This window comes from Glycine max, chromosome 15, assembly GCF_000004515.6.
Source record: "Glycine max cultivar Williams 82 chromosome 15, Glycine_max_v4.0, whole genome shotgun sequence".
In the NCBI taxonomy this organism is placed as follows: Eukaryota; Viridiplantae; Streptophyta; class Magnoliopsida; order Fabales; family Fabaceae; genus Glycine; species Glycine max.
Window position 1 is genome coordinate 50,786,731 of NC_038251.2, and position 13,680 is coordinate 50,800,410.

Sequence of the window (13,680 nt, forward strand, 5' to 3'; positions counted from 1 at the left end):
ACTTGTGTGTTAGGTTGATTTGTTTTTTAAAGATTTGTTTTAATTGTATGAAAAAGAGTTGTTAAGGCATTAGACCTTGAAACACCATTGAATTTTAAGAAAATAGCGGAGAGAATCGCTTAAGGCATTGGACCTTGAAGCGATCTCGAGTAATGTGCAATTTTTATGGAGAAAAAGGAAAATTGAGTGATTATTTGTTTGTGTAGGAAAGGGAGAACCTCAAGTATACTTTATAAAGTCAAGCAAGTTAGAGACCCAACATGGCTTTCAGGAAATTTTACTCACGTTAATGAAACACTACCAAGCAAGTCGGAGACCCAGCATAGAGTGCACAAAATGTGAAAAAAGATTTTGTCTTTGCGATAGACTTTGCAAAGTCAAGCGAGTTGGAGACCCAACATGATATTGACTAAATTTTCCACGCGTTTATTAAAACACTGCCAAGCAAGTCAGAGGTTCAGCATGGAGTGCACGGAATGTCAGCATGTACTAAAGAATACTAATATAGAATTTCAAAAGGATTGACATAGCGTTAAGTAATCAATAGACAAGACACGCACAAATAAATCGAATGTGAATAGAAATGGATAAAACAGAAGTGGGGAATGCACTTAGTAATTAAGGGTGCGGGGTTAAAACATGGGAAAAATAAATAAGTGACGAAATATTTATAATACACTACGAACTAACCACACAATGATAAATAAAAAAAGGATAATGGAGTCAAACATGAAAAAAGTGGTGTAAATAGTAGTTTTAGTGGGGGTGTGCATGCAAATGGAGGTGTGACTAGTGGTATTTATTTTATGTACAATTATTTTTGAAAAATGGGTCAAGCCCAAAATGAAAAAAAACTGTATATGTGAAAAATGTGGTATTAATAGCCATTTTTATTTTGTTTGATTATTTCATTTCTTTTGTTTTTTATTATAAAAAAAGATGGACAACAAATATTTACAAAAATAAAATAAAATTCTAAGTGTCTCACTAATGGTCAAGGGTTCACTAACGAGTTGAAATGAATCAAGCAGTATACCTACCTAACGAAAGAGGAAAAGGGAAGGAAGAGTGAAGGAAAGAAAAAGAAAAGAGAAAGAAAGAAAAAGATGAGATAAAAGGAATAAAGGGATAGCTGAAGGTCCCTCCCCTTTTCCTTACTATAGTGTCAAATGACGCGATGCAGTGAGCTTCTTATACCTCCTCAGGATTTGTGCGTCTTCTTATTTTCTACGTGTTATGTATGTATTTTTATGTAATTCTTTTTCTTTTGTGTAATTGTGTTTGTTTGTGATGCTCATACCTCCTCTTTTTATAGTGTTTCTTTTCTTTTTGTCCTTTATAATTTTTTCCCTTTTTATTATTATTCTTTCCTATTTTATTTTTGTTCTTCCTTTCTTTTTTTCGTTTTTTTCCTTATTTTCTTTCTTTCCTTTTTTTTTCTTTTTCCTATTCTTTCTTTCCTCTCTCTCTTTACTTTCTTTTGTCTGTTTTCATTTTTTTTCCTGTTATTCTTCTTCTTTTTTCATTTTTTATTTTCTTAATTTTTTTCATATTTTTTTGTCTTTTAAAAAAAATTGTCTGAACAGAATTAAGGTCTGACATTATCAAAATCATAGGTTTAAAAACACGAAAGCACTAAGATCACTCAATTTTATAAACCAATTCACATCAGGGCATCAATCGGCCTATCAAACATAACAATCTCATGATTATAATCGTAAAGACAGAATTACAATACAATAAACATCTCAAAATAAACTTCAATTTAATCATCTAAAGATCTCTACACATGATCATTTTAATCCCAATTGTAATAAATCTATTCATTACCTCTAAGCGGGCTCACATGTGTAGTCCGGTAGCAATAACAACATCTTTAACGATTCCCTAAGATTCTTCAAGTTTTTCCTCTAGTTGCTTTGTTAGAGTTTCCAAGTGTTAGAAAGAAGAAGAGATTAGAGACTCAATTTTACTATCTCTGTGCGAGGGGAATTGTTGTTTATACAGAGATTATTTTATAAATCCCAACGGTGGGAATGTATGAAAATAAGTTTCGAAGGTGATGTCTAAATTTCAGGATGATCCAATGGTTAACAAGTCAAGGATCCTACTTTTACTGGGACAAGTTTAGGCGTATGCAGATAAAAGAAAGAATTTTGAGAGAGGAAGAAGAAAAAAATAAATTTGGGATGAAGAAATAGCGTAGAAATCTTATCGTAGTTTTTAGTATATCTCTGTTTATAACTAGGATACTTTAAGCCTATTATTTACTCTTTTTTATTTTATTATTTAATGAAAAAGAAACTCTACTTAACTCATTTTAAATAAATAAATAACTCATTAAAACATCTCTTTATTTTCTAAAACATATTTTTTTTTCAAAACTTATTATTTTAATTAATAAAATCATTTTCTCGTCATTTGTTCAATTACAAAAACATCATTATTTTTTTTAAACTCTATTTATTTTTAAATAATTTTTTTTATTTAAAAAATAAACGGAATGTTACAAAATCAAGAATCTTTTTACGTTGATGAGCATTCTCAAAGAAGTTTTTAGTGTAATCCTGCATTACAACTTCCCTGTATCGAGCAAACCCATCATTCTTCACTGCCTCTGGCAATGGTCCAATCCTCTCTAGCTATAGGCAGAGTAAACAATGGAACAGATACCCTGGCTTTGGTGCTAGTTGTTCTTGTTCGGTGTTCAGCACTCTTGTAGTTTCCATTGCTTATCTTACACGTGATATAGATATGTTTACCAGAAAGAGTTAGTACAGAACACTGATATCAGTTCATGAGTTTAATTTTGAAATAATGTTAACAGAAGAATACTAAAAACATTCTCTCAAACATACTTACACTTTTTAACACACATTTTATTATTAGTTAAAATTTATTAAAAATAAAAAATTATAAAATTAACAAAAAAAATATGTTGTTAAAAATTATATCACTAGATGGTATTAATAATTCTACGTTATCAACCGATTAAATAACACCTAATTAAATATAACTTTTAAATGATTATAATAAAAGTCATGACTTGATAATCCAAAATGTATCAGTATGTTTCAATCAACTTCTATTTTCATTAGTTTTACACCTTGAGAAAATGATATTACCTTTCAAATGAGAATTATATTAAGTGAAGGCTTTTGAAATGAGTTCATAACCGCCAATCAAAAAATGGGTTTTAACTTCCAATTGTAATTTTTAATTCTTAAACTTGATTTATTTACTTGAATCTCAGATTTCAAGATACCAAACCTCTAAAATATCACCAATATTGATGATCAGGGCTCTAGGGATTGGTGGAATTTCCAACCACTCTCCTTTTCGAGCATCATTGTTGTTGGTTTTGAGGAGGAAATTATAAAAAACAGAGGAGAGAAGAGAGACAATACGCATGCAGAGAAAATAGAATTATTCTATTCTAATTCAAATTGTTCTCAGCAGCGATACAATAAATAGTAAAAGATAAACTAATTAGATAACAAGATATTAGCAAAACAGAATATTAAAATTAACTTGTTCCTTAAAGATAGGAACCACTTATTAATTAGGCTAATCCATTAAAACTGCCTTACTCCTAAAATATAGGAAATCAATTTATTTACTAAATCCTATCTTAAAAACTGAAAAAATAAAATATTATGCAGTTACAAAAGTATATCTTCAACACTCCTCCTTTCTTTTGGAACTGCAAACTCCAATTCTTTGAGTTCAAGTTTGTTGATAGGTAGTGACTTTGTAAACATGTCAGCCAGTTGATCTTTAGACTTGCAGTAAATTAAGTTCACTTCTCCACTTTGTTGCATCTTTATCAAATAATAGAACTTGATGTAGAAATGTTTAGTCTTCCCATGACACACGGGATTGTTTGCAATAGCAATGGCTACTTGATTGTCAACAAAAATTCCAGTTTTGTTCTTTTGAGAAAATAGAATGTTTGGTCTCGTTGTAGTGAGATACATTAGACATCCAATCAAGCTCCCATAATGTCCTTCATCAATGTTATCAACACCTTCTTCCTTGCTGAACTTCTCCTTTTGATTCATTTGTGTGCTAACAGATTTGCATTCCTCCATTTGAAACTTCTTCAAATTTTCTTTTGCATATTTCCTTTTTTCCATGTTTAGCATTCTTTCAAGATAGCAATGATCAAGTCTCTTGTGCCAGAGTTCCGTGGGTGTGACTTGAGTGAAATAGGTTGTATGCTCCTCCTCTGCTGGATCAAATGAGAAGTTTTTACCTTTCATTCTAACCCTTAGAACTTCCCGACCAAAAATGTCATAGATAAAGCAATGTTGATGTTCAAAGGACACTTTAAATCCCTTTTTAATCAACTGACCTACACTTAACAAGTTTTGGTCAATGTTAGGTACATAAAGAACATCTGATATTAATTTGATACCTGAACACGTTGAAATTGCAACAGTTCCTTTTCCTTTTATTGGAATATAGCCACCATTCCCAATTCTGACCTTTGAGACATTAGTTGGCTTCAAATCCTTGAATAGATTCTTATCATTTGTCATGTGGTTCGTACAACCACTATCAATCAACCAACTTTCACTTGATTCACTACTCAAGAAGCATGTGGCCACAAACAGTTGGTCATCTTCTTCTTGATTAGCAATCTGAGCTCCCTCATCATGGTGATTTTTGTTGGGGCAAATCACTGCTTCATGCCCTATCTGGTTGCACTTGTTACATTTTGCATCTGGTCTCCTCCAACATCTAAAAGGTGCATGACCTTTTTTGCCACAATGATGACAAGGTGGATAATTTTTCTTTTTATCCTTACCTTTGTTTTGGTTGTTTGCACTATTTTCACTTCTTGCTGGTTGATTCTTCTTGAAAAAATCCTTTTTGCTTTCATCAACTTCATGATGTTTGGCGGGCAAAGCACCTTCGACAACACGATCTTGCCTCATCAACCTTTGCTGCTCTTGAGCTTGCAAGGCGTGTAGCACTTCTGCCAATGTAATTTTCGACAGATCCTTTGTGTTCTCCAATGAAGCTATAGATGCTTCATACATCTCCGGCACCGTTACCAAAATTTTCTCTACAATTCTCGAATCAGCAAAATCACTTCCCAACAACTTTATCTTGTTGGCAATACCCAACAATTTGTTTGAGTATTCTTTGATTGTCTCTGACTCTTCCATCCTTTGAAGCTCAAATTCTCTCCTTAAATTCAGCACTTGCATGCTTCGTATTCTATCATCTCCACTGTATTCCTCTTTCAGATAATCCCAAATTGCTTTGGGTGATTTAAGAGTCATAATTCTGATGAATATCATTTGTGAAACACCAGTGAACAAACATGAACTCGCCTTTGCCTTCTTCATCTTTTTTTCCTTGTGATTTTAATTTGGGCCATGGTGGGATTTTCAGGCAGCGGATATATTTCATAATCCTCTTCCACAGCATCCCACAAATCCAAAGACTCCATGTAGGATTGCATTTTCACTTCCCAAAGATCATAATTCTCTCCATCAAAGATTGGAAGAGTTATGTGGGAAAAACTTGCTTCACCTTCCATGGTAGAGGTCCCGTAAGAATAAGGCTCTGATACCAATTGTTGGTTTTGAGGAGGAAATTATAAAAAACAGAGGAGAGAAGAGAGACAATACGTATGCAGAGAAAATAGAATTATTCTATTCTAATTCAAATTGTTCTCAGCAGCGATACAATAAATAGTAAAAGATAAACTAATTAGATAACAAGATATTAGCAAAACAGAATATTAAAACTAACTTGCTCCTTAAAGATAGGAACCACTTATTGACTAGGCTAATCCATTAAAACTGTCTTACTCCTAAAATATAGGAAATCAACTTATTTACTAAATCCTATCTTAAAAACTGAAAAAATAAAATATTATGCAGTTACAAAAGTATATCTTCAACAATTGTCTTCTTCCATTTTAACATATAAGTCACCAATTCCATCTTGCAGCAACACTGTAATAGTTCCCAAGTCTGAGTGACGCCCTACACCAACTGTAAGCTCTGGATTTGGACATGGTGGGTAATTGTTCATGTTAACTATCTTCACACCCAGGATTTGCTCAATTCTTGAGCCATATGCTGACACCCCAAGCTTACTAATCAAGATTTTGACGATACCTCTAACCATCATGGATTATAGTTTCGAATACTCAAGTGCTACTTCCCTGAAATATACAAAGAAATACTTTAGACCGAAATCATGAGTGAAACTCAATAAATAAGAAGTGAGGCTTACCAAATTTTGTAATTTCTAACATTATTTAGTCAAGAGTGTTGGCATTTTCTAATATTTGATATATTGAGGGTCATAATTTAGAGAGTCAAGAAGGTCCCCACCTGCACTGATTAGGCCAATTCTGAAGAGCATCTTCATCACTTCTACATACCTTACTGATAAAGTCCTTCCATTCCCAGGTCCACTTTCTCAGGCACAAAGCTAGTCCCAAGTTTTGTGACTAGGATTGGCCTAATTGCTGCGCGGTACACAGCTTTCTTCTCTGGTGGCAAGTTGAAGAATGTGTGAGCTGCATCTTTAAGTGATTCCAATAACTCCAAAGGCACACCATGGTTCACCACCTGAAAGAAGCCAAGAGTCTCAGCTGCTTCTTACAATCTCATCCACCACTTTCTCATGCTCTGGTACATTGAGCTTTGACAGGTCAATGGGTGGAGCATCACATGTCCTTGAATCTTGCTTGTCCATTCGTTCCTCTGGGGGTTTTATGTACCTCTCTGGCAACTCTGATAAACCTAAATCTGCCACGCCTTTAACACCATTGCCCTCTCTGACCACAAAATCATACAAGGAATTTGAAGTGTTGAAACTTAGAGCCATGGCAAAGTGAAGTTTGTTTCTGGCTTCTGCTTGTGTAAATACAGGACAAATTGCAATGATCTGCCAAATGCATAGTCCCTTTTTATATAATAAAGATTGTTCTGTAGGAGCTTCTACACTTAATAATGAAATACGGTGTTATATGTCCATACAATTTTCTAATTCAGGGATTTGAAGAAGTAAATGTATTAAAATAAAATGGCGGCTGGAATAAGTATAAACATTTTAAAAAGGTAACCATATGGTACGCTGTAGTATATTTTATTTATTTATGTAACTATATAGTTGTATTTAATCTGCAAGATTGTTGATCCCTCATCTCAAGATGATCAAATCCTTCTATGCAAAGAATCTGCAGAAAGGGAACGAATGATATAATATAGTCTTGGATTTATTATTTAATCAACACTGTGTTTTATTCATGTAGCTTGAAAAACTAAAATGCAAATTTCATTGTTCTTATTCTTCATACTATAGCTAGTTAATTAGGCAAAGTTGAATCTTGCAAAATCAAGAGACTTCTTTCGTGCAAGAGCATTCCCAAAGAAATTGTTCAAGTAATCATTGTACACAACTTCCGTATAACGAGCCAGCCCATCTTTTTTCACCAGCTCTGGCAATGGACCAATCTTCTCTGTAGCTGTAGGCATAGTAAACAGTGGAACTCATAACCTGGATTGAGTACTAGTCCTTACTGGGTGTTCAACACTCTTGTACTTCCCATTGCTCAGTACCTTACATTAACATGAACTAGGCTGTTAGAAATAGGTATTGTAGTACAATAGTATATGTTCATTAAATAAAATGATGTTACTGTATATAAGGGAGATTAAGCTGCAAAGAACGCGATGAGACTTGTATTAAGCTGCAAAAGACCTGCCAATCATAAAATGACCTTAATTGTGATTATAATTTCTAAATTTTGAGCTATGCTCCTAAATCTTATTTCAAGATTCCAACATTGTAGTATGATTAGAACTAGGATTAAATCATTTATTCTATATTTGATAGAGAGAAAAGAAAGTGAGAGAAAAAAAAATTGAAATTTAAATTGAAAAGAAAATGAAAGAAAAGCAAAGTTTGAATTTTTGTTTTTAGAAGTCTAAGTCTTCTTATCATTTGCTCTTCAACCAAACAAAAGAAAAACCGTGGTTATCTTTGTTTTCTTTCCTCTTATTTTCATTCCTTCCAAAACATAATCTTAAGCAAGTATTGATTCGAGTATTGTAAAAGAAAAAATTGTGATTGAAAGAAAAAATTACACTAAAAGTGACAATTTAAAATTTTTGTTTACTATCAATGAGTGGTCATCAATAAAATCGGTACGAATGCTTCATAATTTTAACATAATAATATTAAAAAAATCTCATTTCAAGATGCGAAAGGCAAACATGTAAAGTATCACCAGTATTGATTACGAGAGCTCCAGGGGTTGGTGGAATTTCCAGCATCATCATCGTTTTCTGGTTCCACTTTGACATACAAGCCACCAATGCCATATTGGAATAGCACTGTGAGAGTTCCCATGTTTGAGTGGCGCCCTGCACCCACTGTGAACTCTGGATTTTGGCATGCAGGGTAGTAGTTCATGGTAACCTTCTTCAAACCAAGAATGCCCTCAATATTTGATGCATCGGGTTCTACTCCAAGCTTTCCTATCAAGACTTCCACAATGTTTCTAGCCACCTTGGATGACAACTTCAAATAGTCAAGTACAACTTCCCTGGAAATATAGAAAGAAATAATTTAGACCCTTATGTTATTACAAGAATTGTTTAATTTCTTAGGATTTAGTTTATTTATTTATTTATTTATAAGAACCAAAGAAAAAAATTTAACCAATACATATAAATCTACTATAAAAAAATGATTATTTTCAAACTGTCCAAATGAAAAATTCAAAATTCAATGCAACAATTAATTCAAACTGTCCGAAAGAATCATTGTATTGAATCTTAAATGGAAAATAAAGATTCACTCATAATGAACATAACCTATATATAAAACAATAGTCATTAATAACATAATACAAGATGTAAAAGTATTCCTAACAAATAAAAGTTTGAAAAAAGTATGAAAGACATTCGTACCTGTGATGATGGTCACTAACAATCTCCAACAATGAATGTCATGATCATGATACCAAGTCTAAAGGGAAAAGTGCCTACAAATGACATTCAACATTGAACATTAATATATATACCTTATTTAGTCATATGATAGAAGATTCACTTATATAAGAACACAGGGAAGATGAATTGTAAATATATAATGAATAATCAACCGTAAATTTATTAAGAACCAGCGAAATATTTCGTGTCATAGCTAGAACCCAAGAACTCCATAAGTGAAACTTTCATGTCAAACTTGGATCAAATATATTGTTGTAAGAAAATCACATGATACACAAAGGCACTTAGTGATAACTATTAATTATGAGTATATTTTGGGATTAAATTATAGAAGAATTTGTAATTTTTTTCTTCTAATTTTTCCTTTTTGAGCAAATAATTGTTGAATTAACATCATTTAAGTTTTTTAGCAGAGCATATTAAAAGTGATGAATTTATGAAGCTTATTGAGTAAAATAAAGCCCAGAAAGGACTAATTGAGGAAAGAAGGCTAATTGAGGAAATAATTACTAATTAAGGAAAGAAGACTAATTGAGGAAAACATGACTAATTAAGACAAACAGAATAATTAAGGAATGAATGACTAATTAAGGAAATCAGACTACTTTAGAAGCCCACTACTCTGCACCTATAAAAGAAGAAGAGAGAAGAAGGAAAAGACACACAAAAATTCCAAAGAATACAATTCTTTATAGAAAGCAAAGGCTAGAAGAAAGAGAAGCAAGCAATGAGAGTCATTCATTCCCTTTTTTATCTTCTCCCCCTTTACTAAATATTTCCCTCTTGTAATTGTAAAGTCTCCATGACAATGAGAGGCTAAACCCCTTTTGTTAGGAACCTGGCAGTCAACTACTCTTGATGTAATTTCTCTTCTTATATATTTATAATATTACATTTGCATTATCCTTTTTTGTGCTTAATATTATTGCTTGTGGCTTGATCACCCATTTGCATGATAAGTTTTAGGGGTAGTGTTGAGAAATATTATTTTCTAATAGAACTTGGAAAATGTATCTAAATAAAGTCATCACTAGGGATAAGTTGATATTTATTTAGTCTGTTATACATCTTTATTCTTAATTCAATTTACTATTTTAGCTCTACAAAGGGATTTGGGAGAGAAAATAGATAAATTAGACTCTTTCGTGCGGGGAACCAAAGTTAGAGTATACTAGTAGATGCAAGTATAAATTGGAATAATTATAAATAAAGAAAAATCATTAACATTACATCAAAGAGTAGTTGTGGTAGGCTAAGTTTCCAACATTCTCATATCCTTAATTCATCTTTTTATCATCATCTTTATCTTTTATTTTTCTTATCTTTTACATTAAAATTTCTTATCTATTTTATCTTCTACTTTTTTATCTTTATCATCTTTTAATTTAATTTTTTATCTTATATTTTATCTTTCTTTATCTTCTATTTTGAATTCCTTATCTATTACTTGTAAATTAAATATTCATCTACCTAAGTACAAACAAAGTCCCTCTGGATACGATACTTGGACTTCCGTTTTAACTTTACTACTTGGGACAAATTTGTGCACTTGTCAATCCATCAACAAGTTTTTGGCGCCGTTGTCGGGGACTTTGTTCTTTGTACTTGATATTTTCGATATTCTATTTTTTATTTTTATTTTTCCTTAATTTTTCAATAAAATAAAATAAAATAAAATAAAAATTCAATTTTCAAATTTTCTTTTTCTTTAATCTTTATTTTTCTGTGACAACGTGCATGGTAGTGTTTTTCTTTCTTGTATGCAAGGAAACAATCTTGTTCTATTGGATCTAGAGATTGAAGCAACATGTAGAAGAAACAACGCTGCAAGAAGAAAGAAAAAACAACAAGGGAATAAAAAACCATCATCCTCTATATCATCTTTTTTCCATATCCCAACTTTGAAGAACACATCATGGCAGAAGACCGGCCATGGAGGATCACCTTGGAGGACTACTCTAGTACCTTTACACCCCAGTATTTCAAAAGCATAACCCGCCCCAAAGTTGAAGCTGCCAACATCTCTTATCCACATTCTCTCATCCAGTTGATTCAAGGCAATCTCTTTCATGGACTACCCTTGCTACATACATAGAGATTTGCAACACAATGAAAATAGCTGGAGTTCCTGAAGATGTCATCCGCCTCAACCCATTCTTTTTCTCCTTGGCTGGTGAAGATAAAAGATGGTTGCACTTGTTCAAAGGAAATAGCTTGCAGACATGAGAGAAGGTGGTGGAGAAATTTTTGAAGAAATATTTTCCAGAGTCCGACACTTCTAAGGGAAAGGTGGAGATCTCTTCATTCCACCAATTCCCTGATGAATCACTGAGTAAAGCTCTTGACCGCTTCCATGGTTTACTCCAAAAGACTCTCACCCATGGGTTCAACGAGTCAGTTCAACTCAATATCTTCATTGATGACTTATGACCCCACTCAAAGCAGTTACTTGATGCCTCCACTCGTAATAAGATCAAAATAAAGACACCTGATGAAGCTATAGAGTTGATTTAAAATATGGTAGCCAGTGACTATGTCATCCTTCGTGATCGAGCCTACACACCTACAAATAAGAGTCTTCTCAAGCTCACATCATAAGACACACTACTAGCCCAGAACAAGCTCGTAGCTAAGCAACTAGAGACACTCACAGAGACGCTGAGCAAGCTTCCTCAATAATTTCAGGTAGTGGAACCTGCCCATTCTTTAGTCATCCACATTGGGGGATGCAACATCTATGGTGGGGCCCATGAGTCAGGCATGTGCATGGTCCAAGACGATGTATCCAAAGAAGTCAACAATATGACCAATCCACACCATCAAGGGTTCCATCAAGGAAGACCTCCAAGATATATACAACCAGGGGGGAAATTTCTCTTAAGGCGAAGGTTGGAGATCCCACCCCAGGAATAACTTCAACAAAAATCAAGGAGTTTAATCTAATCGGCCTCCCAATCAAGGGCCTGATTTATACGAGAAAACCACTAAGCTAGAAGGCACTTTGAATCAGTTTATGCAAGTTTCTCTATCAAATCACAAGAGCACTAAGTCTGCCATTAGGAATCTAAAGGTACAAGTGGGCCAATTAGCTAAGCAATTGGTTGAAACGTCCATGAACAGTTTTGGGACCAACACAAAAAAGAATCCCAAGGAAAAGTGCAAGGTAATTTTCACTAGGAGTTAGAAGAGGGAGAATATAGAGAGAGAAAAGAGAGTTGAGGGAGTATTAAAGGATGTGAGTAATGAAGAATGAGAGAATAATAAGAGAGAAAAGGGTGATGAAGAGAAAGAAGAAAGCAAGGAGAAGGGTGAAAAGATCTTACCCACTAAGACCAAGAGTTAGTTACCAAGAGAGGCTAGAAAAGAGATACCCTCAGTCCCAGTGAAGGACATCCCATATCCCTTGATGCCACCAAAGAAAGATAAGGAGCAATATTTTGCTCGGTTTCTTGACATCTTTAATAAGATGGAGATCATCATTCCCTTTAGAGAGGCCTTACAGTAGATGCCTTTGTATACCAAATTTCTGAAGGACCTACTTATGAAGAAAAGGAAATATATCAATAATGAGAGCATCATGGTGGAAGGAAATTGTAGTGTTGTGATCCAGAAAAAGTCACTACAAAAATTCAAAGACCTAGGAAGTGTAACCATCCCATGCTCTATTGGGGATGTGTCAGTGGGTAAAGCTCTCCTTGATTTGGGGGCAAACATCAATCTAATACCCTTATGTATATATCGAAGAATTAGGAATCTGAAGATTACTCCCACCAGAATGATGCTTCAGATAACAGACCGTTCGATTAGCATACCATATTGTTTTTGTTGAAGACATCCTTATCAAAGTTCGCCAATTCACTTTTTCGATGGACTTTGTGATAATGGATATAGAAGAGGATTATGATATTCCTTTAATATTGGGTCATCCATTCATGCTTACTGCAAAATGTGTTTAAGGTAGAGGCAATTGAGCAAGAAGCTGACCTTGTTGGGTGGCACCTGAAGTCTGTGTTTCTAGAAGAAGATGAAGTCAAGCCAGTTGTGAATCCAGCAGCCCCTTCCATTGTCCTCCCGAGGCCAAGGGGAGTCAAGGCCCAAACTACTCCAGACGCTCCACCAACTCCACCTCCGATAATCCTTCCTCCAACCACCTCTTCTACAGCCAACAAGCCTTTTTCCTCCTCTTTCCAACAGGAGCATCTAGTCTAGACAATGCAAAGCCTCCATCATGGACATCGCCTCATCATCCAGAACCTACACCAGTTATCCATTCACCTTTCTATGGAGCCTCCACTGATGACGCCAAAGGCTTTTCTACAGCAGGTTGCCTGGCCAGGAGTCCAGCCCTCTTCTATAAAGAGGGGTGACACTTCTAGCATGGGTAACAACAGAGCTGATGATGATTACATTGTGGGCATCACTGCTGCACAAGAAGCTTGGGATCCAGGGCCCACACAAGATTGAGGCCCATTTTGATCAAGATTTTTCTTTAATTCTCTTCATTTGTCTTTATTTATTTTGTTTTGGTTTCATTTTCTTTTATTCTCATTTTAAATTCTTGCATTTAGGATGATATAATTTCAATAGTTTAAATTCATTCATTTAATAGTTTTAATTTAGTTTGATGCATGATAGAGAGTTAGATACTTATTGATTGGTTGCAACACATTTTGAGTGAACTGATTTCATGAGT

At 34.0% G+C, this 13,680-nt stretch overlaps 2 pseudogenes; both read right to left on the reverse strand.

Annotated features, from left to right (window-relative positions):
- Positions 1 to 1,676: 1,676 nt before the first annotated feature.
- Positions 1,677 to 6,855, reverse strand: LOC100793980 (scopoletin 8-hydroxylase-like; annotated as a pseudogene).
- A 485-nt stretch (positions 6,856 to 7,340) lies between these two features.
- LOC102666078 (scopoletin 8-hydroxylase-like) lies at positions 7,341 to 13,051 on the reverse strand (annotated as a pseudogene).
- Between the last annotated feature and the right edge of the window lie 629 nt (positions 13,052 to 13,680).